This window comes from Elephas maximus, chromosome 3 (assembly GCF_024166365.1).
Source record: "Elephas maximus indicus isolate mEleMax1 chromosome 3, mEleMax1 primary haplotype, whole genome shotgun sequence".
NCBI classification, from domain to species: domain Eukaryota; kingdom Metazoa; phylum Chordata; class Mammalia; order Proboscidea; family Elephantidae; genus Elephas; species Elephas maximus.
The window spans coordinates 155,294,210-155,318,156 of record NC_064821.1 but is presented as its reverse complement, the minus strand read 5'-3'; the positions used below and the strand labels follow the sequence as shown (position 1 = coordinate 155,318,156).

Sequence of the window (23,947 nt, the reverse complement as noted above, 5' to 3'; positions counted from 1 at the left end):
CAGACTCTGTGCATAGATCAAGAGGCAGTCATGCGAACAGAACAAGGGGATACTGTGTGGTTTAAAATCAGGAAATGTGTGTGTCAGGGTTGTATCCTTTCACCATACACATTCAACCTGTATGCTGAGTAAATAAACCGAGAAGCTGGACTATATGAAGAAGAATACAGCATCAGGATTGGAGGAAGGCTCATTAACAACCTGTCATATGCAGATAACACAACCTTGCTTGCTGAAATTGAAGAGGACTTGAAGCACTTACTGATGAAGATCAAAGATACAGCCTTCAGTAGAGATTACATCTGAACATAAAGAAAACAAAAATCCTCACAACTGGACCAATAAGCAGCATCATGATAAACAGAGAAAAGATTGAAGTTGTCAAGAATGTCATTTTATTTGGACCGACAATCAATGTCCATGAAAGAAGCAGTCAGGCGATCAAAGGACTTATTCTACTGAGCAAATCTGCTGCAAAAGACCTCTTTAAAGCATTAAAAAGCAAAGAAGTCATTTTGAGGACTAAAGTGTACCTGACCAAGCCATGGTATTTTCAGTTGCCTCACATGCATGCAAAAGCTGAGCAATGAATAAGGAAGAGTGAAGAATTTGATGCCTTTGAATTATGGTGTTGGCGAAGAATATTGAATATTCCATGGACTGCCAAATTTGTCTTAGAATATATACTGCCAGAATGCTTCTTAGGAGCGAGGATGACAAGACTTCGTCTCACGTACTTTGGACATGTTATCAGGAGGGACCAGTCCCTGGAGAAATACATCACGTTTTGTAAAGCAGAGGGCCAGCGAAAAAGAGGAAGACCCTTGATGAGATGGACTGACACAGTGGCCACAACAATGGGCTAGAATATAGCAATGATTTGAGGATAGTGCAGGAGCAGGTGGTGTTTCGTTACGTTGTACATAGGGTCACTATGATTGAAGTGACTCGACAGCACCGACCAACAGCGCATATCTTGTTATTTCATTTGAGTGAGATCGTATGGTAGCTGTCCTTTTGAGACTGACTTATTTCACTCATCATAATGTTTTCAGGGTTCATCCATGTTGTGGCATGCATCATGACTTCATTTCTCTTTATGGCTGAGTAATATTCCATGTTGTGTATCCATTCATATTGACAGACATTTCAGTTGTTGCAACATTTTGGCTGCTGTGAAGTGCTGTAAGAACATTGGTGTGCCTCGTTCTTTATCTGCTAATTCCCGTTTTTCTCTCTCCGATGATTCCTTTTTTCCCTGATCTCTTTAGAAGAACGCTTGCAAGCCCCTTCTGTAAAGCCTTTTTCCTTTCCTTACCAAGATGGCCCAATAGCCTCTGGTGCTCATTGGCTTTAAGCAGACTGAAGCTTTTACTCTCCCTTTCCCTAAACTCTGAGATGCACTGGAAAAGGTCAAAGACCTGGGTTCTGGTCCCAGTTTGTCATTTGCAGGTCATGCAGGTTTACCTGATCTTCACCCTCTTGCCACCACTGTCTCCTCATCTGCAAAAGGTCAAACTCTACTTGGATAGTCCCTGCTGGATTACACATTCCAGGGATCTTCTCTTGGCACCACCCTCCTATTTACAAAGAATAGGGCATGAATTTGGGAGGCAGATTTTCCTGAAAACATTCTTCCCTATAACCAGCTGTTTCTGCAAGGGCATGTTTGAGGCTATGCACATCTCTTCCCAGGAAGTGTGAGAGGGCTTCATTTTCCTCCAGGAAAATACAATAGAGAGTAAACTGGCAGATGAGGAGGGATCTCACCAATCATCAAGCAGTATCTTTGAGCAGGGCTATCACCAGCACCGGGGGTAGGACCTAAGTATATTTCAGACCACACTTCCTCTCCCCTGCTATCATCACTAACTCCTTCCAGACTGTGGCTCAGCCACTTAACTGCACTCAGTTTGCACCTGGCCTCCATCACCACTGAGTCCTTACTCTAGCCTCACTTAGCTATCAGCAGCACCTGGTAGAAGATTCTCTTTTGGATTTTTTCCTTTCTGTTTCAGGTAACAACTAATGCTGGAACTATGAAAAGAGCTTGTCTAATTTCAACAAAGCATAGTCATAAACTTCAGCTTAATTCTCAAATTGTTGACCAAAACTAATACGACAAGTGACAGTCCAAATCTGAAAGCAAGATGAGAATCGGATGTCACTACCACTTAGGATTTTTGCTCCAGACAGCTGGTTTCATGGCAGAAACTGCAACCCCTCAGCCTCCTAATGTGATAACTTCCTGAAGGGCACTGATAACTAGTTCCACAGATAATCATGAGAGAACCAGATCCTTTTCCCTCCTCAGCCCCATCCCGTAGATGACAGGAGTTAGCGACAGCTGGAAGAAAATCTCGAGGACTTGGGAATAATAATATCACTGCAGACTATTCATCAGCTCTTCGGCACATGTCCATTTCCCTTGAAAGATGAGGGTTTTTAAATCTCTGAAAATGAACTATTTTATACATGTTCTGTTGCCTAAAATTTTCTTTGTAGATATCAAAATTATAAAGTTTTCTTTTCCAAGCTAATATAAGAAAATTCCATCATTAATACATCCACTACATTTATATCTCAGAGCAATAGCAACCCAGTGTAGATACATCACTTCCTTCCAAAGTTAAAATATTACTAAGCACCTGGTATTACTTAGAAAAACAATACTGGGTCTCACACCTGAGAACAGAGCTAACTCAGCCAACACCATCTATCCTTGTGGTGAGGTGCCTGTAATCAGGGCAGCAGACTCACATGTGTCCAAGATTGGGTTCTCAAAGAAAACAGCGATAGACTCTCTGCCAGGGAGGAATCCTGAGAGCTTGCCGTTCACACATGATAAAGAAAAACCTTCCTGTACATTTCTAGCAGAAGTTCCATCCTAGAGGTCTCTGCTGAGGTCTCCCAGATGATACTGGGAGGTTTCAAATAATTTTACTATCCTCTTGTTGTTGTTTGCTTGTTTTTCCCCAGGAAACAAATTTCTCATAAACATTGACTTGTCTTTTGAAATCAAGTAAAAAAGCAGGACATCTTATTCAGAAACTTTGAAACACACAAAGTAGCCTCAAACTTACCAGACTAAAAAAAAAAAAAAAATTTTTTTTTTTTTAGAGTAGGCTAATTCAAGGAAGAAGGACAAAGGAGACATGTCTCCCAAATCCTGTGTGGCAGGAAGGGATCCCTTCAGAAGAGTTTGTACAGCAGATTAGTGATCTTTGTTAAACTGTAGCAGTGAATGGTAGTGGGGACTGTCACATCCTCCAGCAAGGAGACCCATAGGAGTCAATTTTAATCCAGGATGCTGACAGCTCTCCATAGCCGACCTTATTTTACAATCATCCTGTCCCTACCCCCAGCAACGATTGGAAAATTTTTAAGCCTAAAAAAAAATTGAAAGAGTAATACGATGATCGCCTCACATTGCTCTACTAAGTTCAGCAATTGATATTCATTTGCCTCTTTCTGTATTGGCACACACCCACACAAACATACGTATTTCTTTAGTAAATTCAGACAAAAAAAAAAAAAACTTCTAGATACTTCTCACTATCCTGAGATTAAGGGACAGTATTATATATCACCATAATATAATTCAATTATTAAACTTAAGAATATCAACATTAGTTCAATAAAACCTAACATAATGTCCAGGTATAAATTTCCTCCATTGTTTTACAGACAGATATAAATATATCATGAGAGTGAGAGTGAGAGAGCTAGAGGCAGAGAGCCAGAATGAGAGCAGATTGAGAGTTGTGGTGCTGTTGTTTCTCCAACCCTTCCAACAAGGCTCCTAAATGGCACTTGATTGTTATACCTCTTTATTCCTAATTACATTGAACTGTTTCCCTACCCCCTTTGTACTCCTTTGTTGGTGTGTTTTTTGATGATATCAAATTTTTGAAGAGGACAGAACCACTGTCTTGCCCTACATTCTGTTCAAGCTAAACACTTTGGGCAAGAACACTGCATATGTAATGCTGTGTGCTTTGAACAGCATCCTGTCAGGAAGGAAAGAGGGGTCAGTGTGTTCCTCACTGTTACTTACCCTTAGCTTTCTCCCTCTGCCACATCTCTCTCCCACAGAGCGCCTGGTGTGTCTGTCCTCTCCACTGTAAAGATACATTTTTTTACTTTGTAATTTTTAGATAGTTTGTGGGATGATACTTAGAGAGTATGTAAATACATTATATGTGTGCACATGTATATTTTTAGAAGTTTTAATGTTTGTTGATGATCCCTGCCTGCATCAATTGTTTTATTAGCACTTGCAACATGGAGACTTCTATGTCTATCTACAATTTTTAACCAAACATGTTGTGAGGTGCCATCGAGTGGATTTTGACTCATAGTGACCTCACTTGACAGAGTAGAACTGCCCCATGAGGTTTCCTAGGCTCTAATCTTTACAGGAGCAGATCACCAGGTCTTTCTCCCTGTAGAGACAGGCTTCTTTCCTGTGCAAGAGTAACAGCCCTCTGGGGTAGAAAGCAACCTTGTAGGTCCCTCAAGTAGTTTTTTCAAACAACTAGGGATAAAGTAACAACTCAGCAAGTCTAGGAAAAAACCTCTCAAGCTGTTTTTCCTGAAGATCCAAGGCAAAAGACCACATAAAGGAACTCATTGCACCACAGATGTATAAAAAAATTGTTGTGCTGGCATATGCACAACGAAAAGGACTCATTGAGTTAGAAAAATAAATTGAAATACAAATACATTTATACAACTATTGAGCTCAAATGAAAAACATTTAAACATATGCCTTCCACTTTTTGCAAACATGGACTAACGGAAACCAACCCTTTGCCCTGGAGTAGATTCCGACTATTGGCGAACCTTTTATACAACTGTCCCAGAGGGTTTTCAATGCTGTGATCTTTACGGAAGCTGATTTCCACATCTTTCTCCCGCACAACGCCTGGCGGGTTCAAACTTCGGACTTTCGGTTAGCAGGTGAGCGTGCTTAACCACTGCGGCAACGGGGCTCCTGAACAACAACAAAAAAAAAAAAAAAGGGGAATTTTATGAAACACCGGTTTTCAAAACACTGGAAATCAGGCAACAAGGGTGACCAACCCTTGAAAACCAGGAAACAAACAAGGTGAGCCCTACGATTGCCCCAGCATACTGCCTTTTCTGCAATTGCTCTTCCAGACTGTACCCTATAGAAATACTTGCACAAGTCGCCAAAGATATGTGTACAAGAATGAGGAAAGTGTTCAATAAATAACAGTACAAACAAACAACAGGAAAAGCTCGTTTAATGTTGATGATTTTATTCTTTCAAGCATTTCCGGATTCCCAGGCGCATTCCTAATTTGTTCTGAATGACTCTTCTGGGAGGCTCTGAGATGACAGGAGGGTAAGGGAGGTCTCCGCTTCCCGGGGTGGCCTGCGAACTACCAACCTTTCGGTTAACATTCGAATGCGCTAACAGGTTGGACCACAGAGCCTTCAGTTGCCAGTGTTTCTGGTGTCAATAAACAGGGATTTCTAACTAACCACGATGTCTGCCGCACAATTGCGCAGGCTCCACAGCCTCGGAAAAACCACAAGGGTTAGGGCGACAAATCGCGTTGGTCTGCACATTTGAAACCCGTGTTTTGGGTGAGTCCCAAGCTAGAAAGACCGACGAACGGCCTTCACCCTCCTTGGTCCTCTCCCGCCTCAGAAGCCAGAAACACCCGGAGACCCCTAGTGCGACCTCCGCCTAACCCGGGCGGGGCCCAAGACATGGTGAGCCCCAGTGGGCTTGGGGACGTCTCTTCGCATAGCTTCTCCTGCTCCTCCTTCGCCCGCCCGCGCCGCTAGACTCCCCGGGCTCAACTTGGTTGTGGTCGGTGGGGAGGGAAATGGGAAAATAAGGGGGAAAGGGGAACCGTGAAGGGGAGCGAAGGAAAACAGGAAGGCGTGGGTGAGGACAAGAGCTCCAGGAGGCCCTGTGCAGAGACTCAGGAGGCATTCTGGCGAGGAGAGAATGGTCTTTCTGAGGAAGCGGGATGGGGAGGCAGGCGAGGGACGGAACCGAGAGAAGACTTGGAAGAGAGAAAAGCAAACTATCTGTGGCTATCCAAAAACAAAGCACGGAAATACTGTGAAGGTTCTTACTTCAAAAATATTCAAGGAAACGCATCATCTGTTAACATGTTTATGGCATGCGATGATCAGACAGTGAGTGGTTGGTACTCTTCGTTTACCCACAGTAATCTCGGCAGTGTCAGGAGTCTGTCTTGGCAGGAACTCACTCCTCTTGAGGTTTGCCTTTAGTTCTTGCGCAGGCTGCATGCTTCTATGAGGCCATAGAGTGGCAGGACTCAGAGCTGCGAGTCAAGAGAAGCGAAAGCAACGTGATAGTGCACAAACCTGGGGTCTGGTCATTCGGAAAGTATAGCTGTTCCCCACAAGTGAGGAGAAAGTAAAATGCAGCCTCTCACTTAGTCTGAGTTGTGGTCATAACCGTTTTTCTGACTGAGATATTTCAACTATCAGTATGACTTTTTTAGACTAAACCCATTAAACTCATTGCTGTCGAGTCAATTCTGACTCATAGCGACCTTTTTAGACTAAGGGAGAATGAATTTTTAGTGAGTTTAAAATGTAATCCAAGCTCTTTGTCATGCTCTACACAGTCTTATCCCCATCCTCCATCCCCAATGTTTATCCCAACAGTTAATTATTCAAATATAACTCCCGTAGTGTGAAATGTAAAAACCTTAACTGGGCGGCGTATTAAAATGGAAAATGTAACCATCACCGAGATCAAGTTACAGGGAATTTCCATCATCCCAGCAAGGTCTGTAGAACCCTTTTCCAATCAATCGCCGCCCGCCCACGCTTAGTTATTTACTATAATCATTTCTATCACCAGAGATTAGTGTTGCCTACTCTTGGAGTTCACATTAATGAATGTATTATCTGGTAATAGCTGGTTTCGCTTTGTTTTGTTTTTTTCAGTCAAGCATTGTCATGTGTTTGAAATGTATTCATACACATTGTTGCCTGCCTGCTTCACTGGTTAATTTCTACAATATTAATGCAGGTTATTCCAAAGTGTGAATACAGCAGTATTGATGGGCAGTTGGGTTACTTGTAGTTTTTGGTCGTGACTAAGGCTGCTATGAATATTTTCAGATGAGTCTTTTGTGGACGTGTGCATCCATTTTCCTGGGGAACTTAAGTACAGTTGTCCTAAACGAGTGGCCTTGATGGTACACTGGTTAGGACTCTGCACTGTGGCCTCAGCAACTTTGGTTCAAATGCCAGTCGCGACATGTAGTTAAACTTCTTTCTGCAGCCCAGTCTTTTAAAAGTTGTAATGCTACTTTTGCTGGAGGCAGCCTCTCAGGAGTGCAGCCAAAGAATTGGCAAATAGTAGTTTCCACCATCCATACGGAGAGACACTTCAGGGCAAAACGAAAATCCATGGAAGCAGTAACCAAGGCTGCAAGGACAGTCTCCTTCACCTTCACGGGAGCAGCGGAGAAGACCCTTCTAGAGGATGACCCCGGAGCTCCAACCTTTCAGAAGGTAGAGATTGGAACGCTTTGGGGAGAGGAGCCAAGGATCCCGAGAGCAAGGATGCATGAGGCCCTGAATCCCATCTGAGTTTACAAATCGATACTCCCAGTTTATATATTTAAAAATTGTGCTCCCAAATATATAGGAACGCGTCGCCCTCTTCCCTCTGCCCCCACCCGCATCATGGTTTAGGAGAGAAAAGGGTTTTGGACCGGGAAGACGGAGCTCGGGCTGCAGCTCGAAGGTTCCAAGAGCAAAAGAGTGTCCGCTTTTCCTCCTGCTCCCTGAGGTTGTCTGCGGCACTCATCCCCCTCCCCTCGAGCTCTTTCGGAGCCGGAGTCCTCGAAACCGGGTTCTCAGAATGACCAGGTCCAGAAGGAATTTTCGTAAATATCCGGGTTTCAGGACTCTTGAGTCCCAAGTCTGGTGAGTCCGAGGAACCCTGCGCAAGCTCTGTCTTTGAGCCTCGAGTGTTTCAGCGGTAAAAGGTAGAGACTGCGTCCATGAATTTGTAAACTCAGGAATTACTGTCACACTGAGTAATTATGACTCTAGCTCACTAAAGATAATGACAATTATGTAGAAAGTGAGTGGCTGTGGTGCCCGACTAGCTCAGTCGGTAGAGCATGAGACTCTTAATCTCAGGGTCGTGGGTTCGAGCCCCACGTTGGGCGGGTAGTTTTTATCCTCCTTTCCATTGTTAGAGAATCTTCTCTAGCCGCTTACCAAGAGAATTAAAAAAAAGAAGAAAAACCCATTGCCATCCTCATGGCCATCAAGTGAATTCTGACTTATAGAGACCCTATTCAACAGAGTAGAACTGCCACATAGGCTTTCCAAGGACCACTGCTGGATTTAACTGCCGATCTTTTGATTAGCAGCTAAGAGGTCTCAACCACCTAGCAACCTAAGCTCCACCAACAGAATCAGGAGCTTTTAAATTGTCAGTTGCTGCCACTGAGACTTCCTCTCACTTACTTTGGACATGTTATTAGGAGGGACCACTTCCTGGAGATGAACATCAAGCTTGGTAGAGGGCCTGCGAAAGAGAGGAAGACCCTCAAGGACATGGATTGAAACAGTGGCTGCAACAATGGGCTTAAACATAGCAACGATTGTTAGCATGGTGCAGGACCTGGCAGTATTTCATTCTGTTGTACATATGGTGGCCAAGAGTCAGAACCCACTCAAGTGCACCTAACAACAGCAACAATATATTTTTGACACATTACGAAAAAGAGAGAGAAGAAATATAATTTTGAGTGCATGTGGTGAAAATCTACATAATAAAACCTACGCCTATTCAATGATCCCTCCAAGTACAATTCTGTGACATTGATTACATTCTTCAAGCTGTGTAACCATTCTCACTATCCTTTTCCAAATCATTTTCTGGGAAATGATTTATCCTTAAACATAAAAAGTGATTTTCCCAGAACAAGAGACCTTGGAGGCATGTAAAGAACCGCCATGAGGCTTGTGAAGAACTACCCTGAGACCATCTCTCCACTTGCCTCCCTATCTTCTCTGGGAGGCAGTCATGGGACAGTTTCTCACCGCCTTCCAGGTTCTGATGTGAGATACGAGGTTTTATGGTCTGTTCACCTTCAGGCTACAGCTGCAAACTATAAAACTGCTTAGCTGCAGTCTAGAATTGGCTCATCAGCAACAGATATCCTACAACTCTTGCTGTAGTCATCAGGCCCCTTTTGTTTCCATGTCTTCCTTTTTGGCGTGTGGGATTAGAACCCAGGCACCTTTGGCTACTCATCTTTTTGTTGTCTACATAAGTAATAAATTGTCTGAATCTGAATCACCCAGACCTTGGCCTTGTTCGGTGTGATGGATCACATTTGTGTGGCCTCTCTAGACATGATCTTGTAACTCCCACCCAAGTGATTGGGCAGAAGTGTGTAATAGGGTAATTGTGGCCCACCAAGGGGATTGGTTAGTTCTGCCATCTTGCTGGACTGAAAGGAGCTACCCCAGAGGTGGAAAAGAAAGAATCCCACTACCACCAATGGAGAAACAGCCAAGAGCCAGCACACCCCTTGGACCCAGGATCCCAGCCCTGAGAAGCTCCTGGAAGCAGGAGTCTAATCTGTTACTTCCCTCATAAACCTCATAATCATGAGTATGGTCTATGAGATCTGAGTGGCCATTGCAATGAATTATTGGACCCAACAGAGAAGTAGAGAGCACCACGAGAGGGCTGGTTGGTGTCAGAATTGGTAAAGATGCAAAGAGAGGAGGCAAGTCTGCCTCATAGGGATCAACTCTGGGCTGCTAATCTTGACTCTCCTTCCACCTTGTGAAGTTAGAGGGGGTCAGATACCACCCCCACACCATTCTTACACCTTGTCTGCTGCTGTGTGCTTGACAAATTTCTTTATGACTTGTTTTTTGTCATACAAATTCTTAAAATTTTTATGTAGCTAAACATATCAGTCTTTCCCCTTAAGGCTTCTGAGTTTTCTGTCAGGCTTAGAAAGGCTTTTCAAGTATTTTGCCAGTTTGTTGTCTCTTGACTTTTGTAGGGGAATTGCTCTGCCTATGAGACTATGAAATTTTTATTGCAGGTAGTTTTGAAGGAAGAAGGGTGTGTTTATTCTTGTGCTAATGAGTTGACTAGAGATACAATTAGCTCCCAGATAATTCTGTGGTGCATCCCCTGAGCTTCTCTGAAGACCCTACCTGCTGAGGATTGACGCTGTTTCCTGGGACCTCCATCTCAAGATTACTGGACTTTGTCTAAGAGGGGAACGCAGTCACCAAAAGATGGTGCAACATCCCAGCACTAGCAACAGTGAAGAGTCATTACCATCCCTAGACCTAGTGGGGCAAGGAGAGAGAGATATTTCTGGAACCTGGATGAAGTCATAGTTGTAGCTAAGCCTGCAGCTGTCACAGAGTGTCCCTGGACGAAAGCTGTGGACTTCATGGATGGAACACAACCTCTGCCGGCCTGCAGGGGATAATTACCCCCCGTGTCATATTCTTGCATCCCATTGGCTGTATCCACCAAGAATCAAGTGGGCAAGGGAAACCTTTTATGCAGGGGTCAGCTTCCTGGGACATAAAATGGGGTGGATAATGGTGAGAATGGATCTAGAGGGACAAATGCAGAATACCCAGCACACATGACTTTATCATTCTTAAGATTTTGTTGTGATTAATTTTGTCACTGGCTGAATTTGGGTGTCAAATAGGCTTTTTTTTTTTTTTTTTTTTTGAAAGTCTGTATTTCCTGATTTATATGAGAATGAGCTTGCTGTCTTTGGGCCTGTATCACATTTTGACTGGAAAGCTATCTGTCTGTATGTACTCATCTTATTCACTCTTTCTTTCACGGAGATCATTATAAACACTGAGATAAATTTTTCCCCCAATCTAAAGCAGAGACTACCAGCCTGAGAACAGAAGAAATAGACAGTACCTGGCTTACCACTAATCACTGCCCTAACAGGGAACACAACAGAGAATCCTGGACAGAGCAGGAGAAAAGAGTGGAGCAGAACTCAAATTCACTTAAAAAGACCAGACTTAATGGTCTGACAAAGACTGGAGGAACCCCTGAAACTATGGCCCCCGGACACTCTGTTAACCCAGAACTCAAACCATTCCTGAAGCTTACTCTTCAGACAAAGATTAGACAGGAGTATAAAACAAAAAATAATACACGTGAGAAATGTTCTTCTAGGTTCAATCAGACATACAAGATCAAAGGGGTGGCTCCTGTCCAGAGGCAGGATGAAAAGACAGGAAAGGACAGGAACTGGTTCAATGGACACAGGGAACCTGGGTGGAAAGGGGGAGTGTGCTGTCACATTGTGGGGATTGCAACTGATGTCACAAAACAATACGTGTATAAATTTTTGAATGAGGAATTAACTTGAACTGTAAACTTGCACCTAAAGCACAATAAAAGTAAATGAATAAATTAGTAAATAAAGGAAAACAGCTAAACAACAAAATTTCCAAAAATCATGGTCAGAACCTTTATATTTTTGTCAGAGGCTGCCTATTTCATTAAAATAAAGTTATGTTGCCAATGTATGTTTTGAATACCATAAGTGGATTTTCTTTTTCACAAAAAAGTAATGGTCATGTTTCTAGAAATTCAAAACAAAGGTTTTTGTTTTGTTTTGTTTTGTTTTGCATCTGTTGGCTTCTAGCCCAGAGAAGACTGGAAAAACCATGGAAAGAAAATCCTGTGGAAACTTCTGCATTATGATGCATTAAGAAGTCCCTAAAGACTGAGACTTCCCTGAGCTCTCAGAGAAAGGCAATGATTGTGGGTTAATGGCCTGCCTTGTGGCTTCCGCAGCCTGTGGTCAACTTTGAGTCATAGCAGATCAATATGGTCTGGTTTGTCTGAGGATTTTAATACATACTTTTAAAGTCGGTCATTTATTTGTTATAGAAGTAATAAAGTCATGCTTGGTGTAAAACAAACAAATCCATACACTACAAAGAAGAAATTAAATTTCCCGTTTCTCAATTCCAATCATAAGAGGTAATTCTCATTAATATTTTGCTATATGGCCTTTTAAAACAATAGTACAGGTGTACAACTTTATCAGTTATATGGATGAAGTGGTAATTGGTTGAGATGCTAGTAGATGCTGTTTAGCCAAGAGACGCAGGAAACCCTGACTCTTACCCTGACAATAATCTGTCTACCCTGATCAATGGAATAAGGAATGGTACCATTTTTTATAGGGCTTTTCATCCTACTCAGGATTCTTATAAACTGAGGGAGAACACGTGTCTTGGCTGAAGTCCTCATGTGTTCTTTCTTTCCTTCTCCTAAACCTAAACTGGGTATTATCTCATTATCTCAGATATACTTGGATGATAGGAGTCAACAAAAGGAGGTGGGAGGGAGAAAGTGAGAGGGGGTGGGGGACTCCTCCCATGCAAGAGTCAGCCATAGAGCCTCACGCCTGTGCTTTTGCTCCACACTCCTAAACACTTATCGAACTTCAATACATAGTCTGCATTTGAAACAATGAGGTTAATATTTGTTCAGTCATTGGGAACTAGCAGCTTAAGTAGAGAACTGAAAATGTCCTCACCGCATCTGACTTTCTGTATATTCCCTGAATTTTCTGTTGTCAGACAACTATATGCCTATCACTCTGGAAGGAAAAGATCACAAAAGGGCAAAAAAAAAAAAAAAAAAGTCCTACACCCACCTCATGTGACTCTTCCTAAGAACTTGTAACCTGGTTACTATGGCAACTTTAGACATTCAAGGGATGTCTCTTTAATGTTATCACCCAAACCTCTAAAAGAATCAAACTAGGGATTAATTCTAGGTAAAATTATGTGAGAATTCATCCTCTATTTCCTGTGACAAGTTTTTGTTAGCTACTTGTCCACCCCAGCTCACCAGACAAGATTTTACAGCCGGCACTACATACCAGCATGGACCAAACAATTCCGCAAGCAAAACAGAACACCCTCTAGTATTAAGTTCCCTGAAAATAAAGTCTCAAGGATGCAATCTTTCCTCTAGTTGCCACAGAAAATAAGAAAAAATCCATTATTTAAAGTTCTAATCTCATGGAAGATTAAACTTGAGAGTCTTCCCTTTCCAAAACACTTAGTAGACAATAGATAAGAGGTAACTTTGGTGAAGGGTAAGACAGAACACAATACTGGGGAAGCCAGCACAACATGTACAAGGCAAGGTCATGGAAGCTCCATAGACACATCCAAACTCCCTGAGGGAACGAATTGCTGGGATGAAGGATGTGGGGACCATGGTCTCAGGGAACATGTAGATCAACTGGCATAACAGAGTTGATAAAGAAAATGTTCTACATTCTACTTTGGTGAGTAGCGTCTGGGGTCTGAAAAGCCTGTGAGGGGCCATCTAGGATGCTCCACTGGTCTCACCCCCTCAGGAGCAAGAAATACTGACAAAAACTAAAGACACAAGACAAAGATCAGTCCAAAGGACTAATGGACTACATCTACCATGGCCACTACCAGACTGAGTCCAGTATGACCAGATGGTGCCCGGCTACTACCACTGACTGCTTTGACAGGGATGACAAAAAGGGGCCTGGACAGAGCTGGAGAAAAATGTAGAATAAAATTCTAACTCAAAAAGAAAGGCCAGAACTGCTGGCCTGATGGAGACTGGAGAAACTCTGAGAGTATAGCCCCTGGACACCCTTTCAGCTCAGTAATGAGGCCACTCCTAAGGTTCACCCTTCAGCCAAAGATTGAACAGGCCCATGGACAAAAACAAGACTAAAGGAGCGCACCAGCCCTAGGGCAGGGACTGGAAGGTAGGAGGAAACAGGAAAGCTGGTAATAGGGAAGCCAGGGTTGAGAAGGGAGAGTGTTGACGTGTCATGGGGCTGTTAACCAATGTCATACAACAGTGTATGTACTGTTTGATGAGAAACTAGTTTATTCTGTAAATCTTCATCTAAAATTAAATAAAAAGAAAAAAAAGTCTTCCCTTTTCCATTTTTATTTGGCTCAGGAGCAGCCATAAAGGTCCCACTATGGAGAGTGGGTGAGTTCTGGGTTCCTCAGAAGATGCAACCTGTACTCTCTGTCACAGGATCAATGGGAACAGGGTTACCTCTGTCCACCCCTCTACAGTCAGGTCAATGCGAGCTCAAGTCTCTCCTGGGAACCACTTTTCCAGAATCCCAGGGGTCAGGACAATACAGAAGAACATCACAGAGCCAGCCTCTCATCCACAAAATTCATAGTGTGTGAAACCAGCAAGCAATAGCATTCTCCAAGCAAAAGTTATACGCTTCAGCTGCTATTAAAATGCCAGATCCTCTGCTGCCCAGAAAAGAGCATTCTCTCAGAATGTGGGGATATGACTAGGTACAGCGCCTTTGGAGGGCAATTAGACACTAACTAGCAAAATTAGAAATGCACAAATACTTTGATCAGGCAACACCACATCTGGGAATGCATTTGAGAGAAATACTTGCACACCCAATTAAACATATCTGTATAAGCTGTCCTCTGAAGAATTATGACAATAAACATTAGAACCAATGTCATGTCCATCAATTCAGAAATGCTTAAATATACAATGGTCTATCTGTGCTGTGAAAGGATATGCAGTTGTGAAAAGGATGCGATAGATAACAATGGTGATGATGATGCCACTGAAAACAATTTTAACAGCTGATGTCAGTGAGCCTTTATTAAGTGCTAAAATGCTTTATGTGCCTCTCTCATTAAAATTTAGATTAACCCATGAGGGAAGTACTCCCATCTGCCCCTTTTTATACACGAAGAAACAGGGACACCCAAAAAATTCAAAAACTTTTTCCAAGTCCCACCGTGGCGGAACCAAGATTTCCTCACAGAGCTTGCAGCTGCACCACACATGTGGGGTTTTCTTATTCTCCATTATCAGGACTCTTCAGGTTTCTGGGCTGCACAGTGTAAAACCTCAGCATCAGGAAGTGAGAGAATCCGTGCAGTGGCTCTGGAATAAGTAAACACTGAAGCTGCTTTCGCTGGCTTTTTGGAAATACACTTTTTGCAGAAAAAAAAATCCTTCCTTTAGTCACTTTTATGGGACTTGAATCTTTGTGCAGCAATTTTGGCGTCTGATTCAAAGTGAATAGAGATCCAGAGGACTCTGAGAATAAAAGTCGCTAACGGCCTAAAGCTTCTGTTGTTGCTGTTAGGTGCCATCGAGTCGGTTCCGACTCATAGCGACCCTATGCACAACAGAACGTAATATTGCCCGGTGCTGCGCCATCCTTACAATCGTTGTTATGCTTGAGCTCATTGTTGCAGCCACCGTGTCAATCCACCTCCTTGAGGGTCCTCCTCTTTTCCGCTGACCCTGTACTCTGCCAAGCATGATGTCCTTCTCCAGGGACTGATCCTTCCTGACAACATGTCCAAAGTATGTAAGACACAGTCTCGCCATCCTTGCTTCCAAGGAACATTCTAGTTGTACTTCTAAGATAGGTTTGTTCGTTCTTTCTACAGTCCATGGTATATTCAATATTCTTCGCCAACACCACAATTCAAAGGCGTTAACTCTTCTTCTGTCTTCCTTATTCATTGTCCAGCTTTCACATGCATATGATGCGATTGAAAATACCATGGCTTGGGTCTTTGGGGTCAGGTGCACCTTAGTCTTCAGGGTGACATCTTTGCTCTTCAACACTTTAAAGAGGTCCTTTGCAGCAGATTTACCCAATGCAATGTGTCTTTTGCTTTCTTGACTGCTGTTTCCATGGCTGTTGATTGTGGAGCCAAGTAAAATGAAATCCTTGACAACTTCAATCTTTTCTCCGTTTGTCATGATGTTGCTCATTGGTCCAGTTGTGAGGATTTTTGTTTTCTTTATGTTGAGGTGTAATCCATACTGAAGGCTGTGGTCTTTGATCTTTATTAGTAAGTGCTTCAAGTCCTCTTCACTTTCAGCAAGCAAAGTTGTGTTATCTGCATAACGCAGGTTGTTAATGAGTCTTCCTCCAATCTTGATGCCCCGTTCTTCTTCATATAGTCCAGCTTCTCGTATTATTCGTTCAGCATACAGATTAAATAGGTATGGTGAAAGAATACAACCCTGACGCACACCTTTCCTGACTTTAAACCAATCAGTATCCCCTTGCTTTGTCCGAACAACTGCCTCTTGATCTATGTAAAGGTTCCTCATGAGCACAATTAAGTGTTCCGAAATTCCCATTTTTCGCAGTGTTATCCATAGTTTGTTATGATCCACACAGTCAAATGCCTTTGCATAATCAAGAAAACACAGGTAAACATCCTTCTGGTATTCTGTGCTTTCAGCCAGGATCCATCTGACATCAGCTGTGATATCCCTGGTTCCACGTCCTCATCTGACACCGGCCTGAATTTCTGGCAGTTCCCTGTCAATATGCTGCTGCAGCCGTTTGTGAATGATCTTCAGCAGAATTTTGCTTGTGTGTGATATTAATGATATTGTTCTATAATTTCCACATTCGGTTGGATCACTTTTTTGGGGGAATAGGCATAAATATGGATCTTTTCCCATCAGTTGGCCAGGAAGCTGTCTCCCATATTTCTTGGCATAGACGAGTGAGCACCTCCAGCGCTGCATGTGTTTGTTGAAACATCTCAATTGATATTCCGTCAATTCCTGGAGCCTGGTTTTTCGCCAATGCCTTCAGAGCAGCTTGGACTTCTTCCTTCAGTACCATTGGTTCCTGATCATATGCCACCTCTTGAAATGGTTGAATATCGACTAATTCTTTTTGGTATAATGACTCCGTGCATTCCTTCCATCTTCTTTTGATGCTTCCTGCATCATTTAACATTTTCCCCATTGAATCCTTCACTATTGCAACTCGAGGCTTGAATTTTGTCTTCAATTCTTTCAGCTTGAGAAACGCTGAGTGTGTTCTTCCCTTTTGGTTTTCCATCTCCAGTTCTTTGCACATGTCATTGTAATACTTTACCTCGTCTTCTCAAGAGACCCTTTGAAATCTTCTGTTCAGTTCTTTTACTTCATCAATTCTTCCTCTTCCTTTAGCTGCTTGACACTCAAGAGCAAGTTTCACAGTCTCCTCTGACATCCACCTTGGTCTTTTCTTTCTTTCCAGTCTTTTCAGTGACCTCTTGCTTTCTTCATGGATGATGTCCTTGATGTCATTCCACAACTCGTCTAGTCTTCACTCACTAGTGTTCGATGCGTCAAATCTATTCTTGAGATGGTCTCTAAATTCAGGTCGGATTTACTCAAGGTCATATTTTGGGTCTTGTGGACTTCCTCTGATTTTCTTCATTTTCAGCTTGAACTTGCATATGAGCAATTGATGGTCTTTTCCACAGTTGGCCCCTGGCCTTGTTCTGACTGATGATGTTGAGCTTTTCTGTCGTCTCTCTCCACAGATGTGGTCAATTTGATTTCTGTGTTCCATCTGGCGAGGTCCATGTGTATAAAAAAAAAAAAAAAAAATTTTTTTTTTTTTTTGTGTACAGTCACTACTGTTTATGTTGGTGAAAGAAGGTATTTGGAATGAAGAAGTCGTTGGACTTGCAAAATTCTATCATTTGATCTCCAGCATTTTTTCTATCACCAAGGCCATATTTTCCAACTACTGAGCCTTCTTCTTTGTTTCCAACTTTCGCATTCCAATCGCCAGTAATTATCAATGCATCTTGATTGCATGTTTGATCAATTTCAGACTGCAGCAGCTGATAAAAATTTTCTATTTCTTCGTCCTTGGTCCTAGTGATTGGTGTGTAAATTTGAATAACAGTGGTATTAACTGGTCTTCCTTGTAGGCATATGGATATTATCCTATCACTGACAGCGTTGTACTTCAGGATAGATCTTGAAATGTTCTTTTTGACAATGAATACAACACCATTTCTCTTCGAGTTGTCATTCCCAGCATACTAGACTATATGATTGTCCAATTCAAAATGGCCAATACCAGTCCATTTCAGTTCACTAATGCCTAGGATATCAATGTTTATGAGTTCCATCTCATTTTTGATGATTTCCAATTTTTCTAGATTCATATTTCGTACATTCCAGGTTCCGATTATTAATGGATGTTTGCAGCTCTTTCTTCTCTTTTTGAGTCATGCCACATCAGCAAATGAAGGTCCCGAAAGCTTTACTCCATCCACATCATTAAGGTCAACTGTACTTTGGAGGAGGCAGCTCTTCCTCAGTCATCTTTTGAGTGCCTTCCAATCTGGGGGGTTCATCTTCCAGCACTATATCAGACAATGTTCTGCTGCTATTCATAAGGTTTTCACTGGCTAATGCTTTTCCGAAGTAGACTGCCAGGTCCTTCTTCCTAGTCTGTCTTAGTCTGGAAGCTCAGCTGAAACCTGACCTCCATGAGTGACCCTGCTGGTACCTGAATACTGGTGGTGTAGCTTCCAGCATCACAGCAACACAAAAGTCTGTCACTTTGTCGTACTGTGGGGGCTTGTGTGTTGCTGTGAAGCTGCTATTAAGCAACTACAAAGAGCTTAAAGTAAAGCATAACGTCCCTGGGTGGGCTCGAACCACCAATTTTTGGTTAACAGCCAAATGCGCTGACCAATTGCACCACAGACACACAGAGCCCTCTTTTTCCAAATTTACTATCTGATGTCAGGAATTGTCCTTTAAGCTCAGGCTGAGGACATCTTAACATTGTTCTGGCCTGTTCAACCACGCGAGCTCCAGAGACTGGTAGTATAAGAGACACTTAGGCCGAGAGTCCTGCCTTTGGACACATTTGGGCATTGACATCGAGCCCGAGTGAGCTGGGGGACTCCAATACCCGCACCCTCTCGCAGTGGGAGACGCACAGTGGCTGCTCACCACCAGCAAGGGAGGACGCACCACAAGCCACCGCCCTGCAGGGCTCCGCATTCTGAAGCCTCTGAGATCTGCCCCAGCCTCCCTTGCCGGGGCCCACGCCCCAACCGCCCACCCCCGCCCCCTCTTTGAGCTCTGGGACTTTCCGTGGACGTTGAGAAACTAACTAACCAAGTGAAGTGTGAAGTGCATTATTGTCATGGGCAACCGTAGGAGGTACTGGTAAGGAATTACGATGGGCAGAGCGTCAGAGTAAGGTTCATACCAGCTTAACTGGAATAAAGCTGATTGTTCACTAACAGTAGGGTAAAGTACAGCTGTTACTTTAATTCCATATGGAGCTTCAAAACCAGTATAGCTTTGTAGGCCTTTGTGTGCTACTTGCAAACTTGTATTCTCTCTCTTTTTGGATCGATAATAAACTTAACTAAAGTTATGTTTATTAATAAGTGTGTTTCTTTTGCTGTAGTATTTCTCCCAGAGCCTTCAGAAAAGAAGTGAAGAGCCTACAGCTCCGACCACGCAGTAAGGAAGGGGAGGCAGACAAACAGTAGGTGCACTTGGAGCCCCGGGAACTTTCTCTTGTGCCTAAAGAACTGGGAGAAAAGTACCCACGATGGTCGTGGAAAGCTTGCACATTCCAGTAACAGGACCAAGAGGGTGGATCCGTGGTAAGTCTCGGTAGGACCTTATGGGGTAGGTTGGAATAGACCCTTAGATCCTGGTCGTCCTTTCTTTCCATGAACGCCTGGAGTTCCACCTGGAGGAAAAGAGCACAGGCGGAGGCCATTCTCAGAGGCCCAAGGGAGAGCGGAGTCGCTCCCGCAGTCAGATGCCCCTTCTGCGCAGCAGTTTCAATCCGCTGCCCGGCTCCCCTCTTGGGCTCTGAAGCAAGACGTTCAGGGGCCTGGACAGTGACTTAGTCCCTACCAGTCCTGGAACCGAGGAAATCCATTAAACTCCCTGCAAACCTCACTCTCGTCATCGGCAACGCGCCCAGGTATCTTACATTTCGGCAACTGATCTCAGGCTGCTAGCTAGGGAGAAGAGAAGCTCACAGCTTTTCATCATCCTGCTTCTTCAGTCTGCACGGTGCAGGGCTTCTAATTTCAAGGTCTTCAGTACCGCCCAGCTTCCAGTCAGTGTCTTTTATTTGGATCAGGGAATGGCTGCTCCTGGGGCCATGCAAATCCCTGGGGTGGCCATGAGGGGTCTGGTGGTCCTTCCTCTTGGAACTGTACTGCTGGGAACTACTGCTTTTTTTGTTTGGCCAGTAAAGAAGAATGATGTCTGAGAGTTTAAATTTCCCTGAGAGTGACCGAATTTAAGATTTCTTATTTTGGACTACCCCAATTCTGGGGTCTTGGGTCTATGGTGCTTCCTATATTTGGAAGGTTGGTGCTATTTCACTCTCCTATCAGACTTGGAAGGCTCACAAAGATAACTAGATTTGACAGTTACCTCTTTTTGTGGTTCTAAATGTTCTCTTCTACACATTAAAAGCCATTATTCCAAGAAAGATGTACAGGCTTCAACAGGCCCCCAAAATGGGTCCCTATAGAAGAAAGGTTAGCTTGTATGGGAGAGAAGATGCAGTGGGACCAGACCTCCACCTCCACCCTGCCTAGACAGTGATGGAGAAGATTATCCAGAGGGAGGTTCAGAGGGAAGAGGGACAGGATTGTGAGAATGAAGAGAAAAGTGAAGAAGACCCCACCTATTCAATGTGTCTATTCACTATATCTATTCACTGGCCCCAGTAAAGGCAGCTTGTCTCTCTGGGCCTCTCCTCCCCACCTTTGCCCCTCATGGTGGCCTCTCATCCCTCCACCTGCCTCCCCATTCTGGGAATGTTATCATTTTCTACTGCACCTGCCCAGCCTAGGCCCAGCCCTCTCTAACAGGACCAGTGTTGGTGCTTTACAGGTCTCCTTTTGCTAATCCTCTCTCTTGTGGTCCTAGGAGAGTTAGAAGTATTGAATTATCCCCAGAGGACAGGATATTCAGCCTAGGTATTGTGAGACCATCATGCTGAAAGTAAACCCAGCAGTCCCAGGTCATCTTTTATTGTACTCATTAAGAAAATAAAAAGAAAATCCTTGGTCCAGGTCATTTGTAAATGCGGAAAATGATGCTCAAATTATTTTGAAATCAGTAACACATGTGATTAAACCCTCATTTGCAAAGGCACTGACAAGAATCAGTCATCAATGTGGAAAAGCCCCCGTTTAAAGGTGGTCTGCTGAAGCCTGTGCACCGCTCTGTTCACCTGTAGCTATGACATAGTAACTCCTCCCAAATTAGTCTTCTTCCTTTAAATAACCAAAAAATGACAATATATGAGGCTCCAGTTTACATATGTTGGACAGAAGCAGTGTAAGACTGTGATCACTGAGAGAGGGTTTGGGAGAATTCCTGATGGTGGTACAGCAAGCTGAAATCCCAGCAGAGCATGGTGTTCACATGAGGAGGCAGAGACCAGAGTAAGGAAAGATTAGAGCACCAGAAGGGAGAAAGCCATTTAGAGGTCACTTTTCAGAATTCCATATGGGGTTTCTCTGCAGGCTATTTGCTGAGTGCTGGGCTGCTCATGTGCAGGAAAGTACTACCCAGGCTCGCCAGAGGACAGATGCTACAGGATGGAGAACAGAACAGAGGTCCTAGAGATCAGTACCAGGTAATGTTGGAATTCAAGCTTTGTTAACTCTTCACCACTGAGCATCCAGCTGAGACTCTCTCCAGAAGACTGTACTTGAAGAGCACAACCCATACCCTAATACAAGGTTTACTTATATGACAGCCCCTAACAAAGTACAAACCAACCCCTGAGAAGAGCTGCAGAGGAGTCACAGTTTGGAGGTGGAGTTCCAACAAGGTGAGGGTTTTGGTAAACACCTTGAACTTTCCACAGATTCATCTTAAAGCCTAAATCCAGTCTTCTACAAATGTAAGGTAATCAGCCAGTAATCAAAATGCTTGTTGTTGTTGTCGTGTGCCATCAAATCAATTCCAACTCATAGTGACCCTATATGACAGAGTAGAACTGCCCATAAGGTATCCTAGAACAAAAATTGATACTCTGGAGAAAGATATCAGAACACACTACAATGTATCATTCAAAGTGTCTAATAATTAAAAAATACTATACATTCAAAGAAACATGTGACTCATATTCAAAGCAAAAATAAGTCAATAGAAACCAACTCTCAGCTCAAAAATATCCCAGATGTTAGATTTAGCAGACTTCAAAGCAGCTATTGCACACACACACACAGAAAACATGATTTCAGTGAGTGATCTGATAGATAATGGAGGTGTGAAAACCATCAAAAGAAACCAAATGGAAATTCTAGGACTGCTCAAAGGGCTCATAAAATGGCTTAGCAGCGGTGATAGAAATTATGCATGGGCTCAGTGACATGGGCTTCCACTCACCAAGGCTAAGCTGGCTACAGCCACTACTCAGTGCCCAAAACCAACAGTGGAAAACAACTCTGAGTCCCTGATATGACACCAGTCCCCAATGGAGGTGAGACTATCAGCCAGCCACATGATGGTAGGTTGAGGACATAAGACCCATGATGGTTAATATTATGTGTCAACTTGATTAGGTTATGATTCTCAGTGGTTTGGCAGATGCTAGACATACTGCTTTTTCATAATGTAATATAGTGTATTCACTTCCATGATGTGATCTCATGTGATTGGCCAATCAGTTGTAAGAGTTTTCTGAGGGGTGTGGCCTGTATCCACTACATATGGATGTTCCAGCAAAACTTACCGACCTCCCCCCAAATTGGCTGATAACAGGAGATGGTCTTTCTAGGTTGGCCAGCCCCCATCTGAGTTGCTTTACTAGCATAAACCTTCAAGTGTAGTCTGGAGGCCTATAGTAAACAAACCTGTTGTCCATTCCGACTCACAGCGACCCTATAGGACACAGTACAACTGTTCCATAGAGTTTCCAAGGAGTGCCTGCTGGATCCAAATTGCTGACCTGTTGGTTAGCAGCCTTAGCACTTAACCACTACACCACCAGGGCTTCGTAGTAAACAAAGGAATCTCAATTACTTAGCAAATTCCAAGAGTTTAGAGTTATCTCAAGGAGCCCTGGTGGGACAGTGGCTAAGTGCTGGGCTGCTAACCCAAAGGTCAGTGGTTTCAATCCACTAGCACTCTACTGGAGAAAGTTGTGTCAATCTGCTTCCCTAAGGACTTACATCCTCGGAAAATCTATTGGGCAGGTCTGCCCTGTACTACATAAATGTGTATATGAGTTGGAATTGACTTGAAAGCAATAGTTTGCTGTTTTGTTTTGGTTTTCGGTTTAGAGTTATCTCTTAGAAACCAAGGACAAAGATAAAATTCCTTGGATAAAGTTAAATTCTTTACACTACATTTTAGAAAACATGTAAAAAAACAATGAATGACATATTGAGAAATTGCAATGTGATGGACGTGGCCAAGCTCTTAGAAAACAGACTGTGGCTGTATAAGTGTCAGACCTCTGTCTTTACAGCCTCAAGAGCATGTGATCAATTATGAGTCACAGCAGATGAGGTTAGTCTGGTTTGTCTAAGTGTGTAAATGTTAAGCATTATTAATTGTTTTATTGTAAATCTGACAAATAGATGCTTGTTGTAAGAAAACTTATATAAAAAAAGAAGTGTATAAAGAAGAAAACGAAAGTTATCCTGTCTCGTGAACCCACTTCCAGATAAACCACTGCTGACACACCTTTCTATACTCTACTTAGGAAGCTGTGGTGGCTTTGGAGTGTAATGGAGCTGTTTGCCCAAGGGACACACAAAGTCCCAAGTCCTGCCCTGACAATCATCTGCCCTCCCTGGGCAATGAGAAATGGGTGAAGGTAGAGAAAAGGAAATAACACTATTGTTTGCAGAAATTTCACCTTGGGACAGGAAACTCTGGCAAATGAGGCAGAGTTTGTGGTTTATGATGGAGACTTAAAGAGCTGTGCTATTGCCCTAAACCCAAAGTGAATTTTACCTCATTTCCTGAGATGTGAATGTTTTTTTTTTTTTTTGCCATCCATCCAGCTGAAAGTGACCCTATATTACAGAGTAGAACTGCTCCCATTAG

The 23,947-nt window shown here is 43.1% G+C and overlaps 2 non-coding genes across 2 annotated transcripts; one reads left to right on the top strand and one right to left on the bottom strand.

The window, feature by feature from the left end:
• Positions 1–8,128: 8,128 nt before the first annotated feature.
• Positions 8,129–8,201, top strand: TRNAK-CUU (transfer RNA lysine (anticodon CUU)). Its single transcript has one exon. It is a non-coding gene; the product is annotated as a tRNA-Lys (tRNA).
• Positions 8,202–18,526: 10,325 nt separating this feature from the next.
• Positions 18,527–18,599, bottom strand: TRNAN-GUU (transfer RNA asparagine (anticodon GUU)). The gene has a single exon. It is a non-coding gene; the product is annotated as a tRNA-Asn (tRNA).
• Between the last annotated feature and the right edge of the window lie 5,348 nt (positions 18,600–23,947).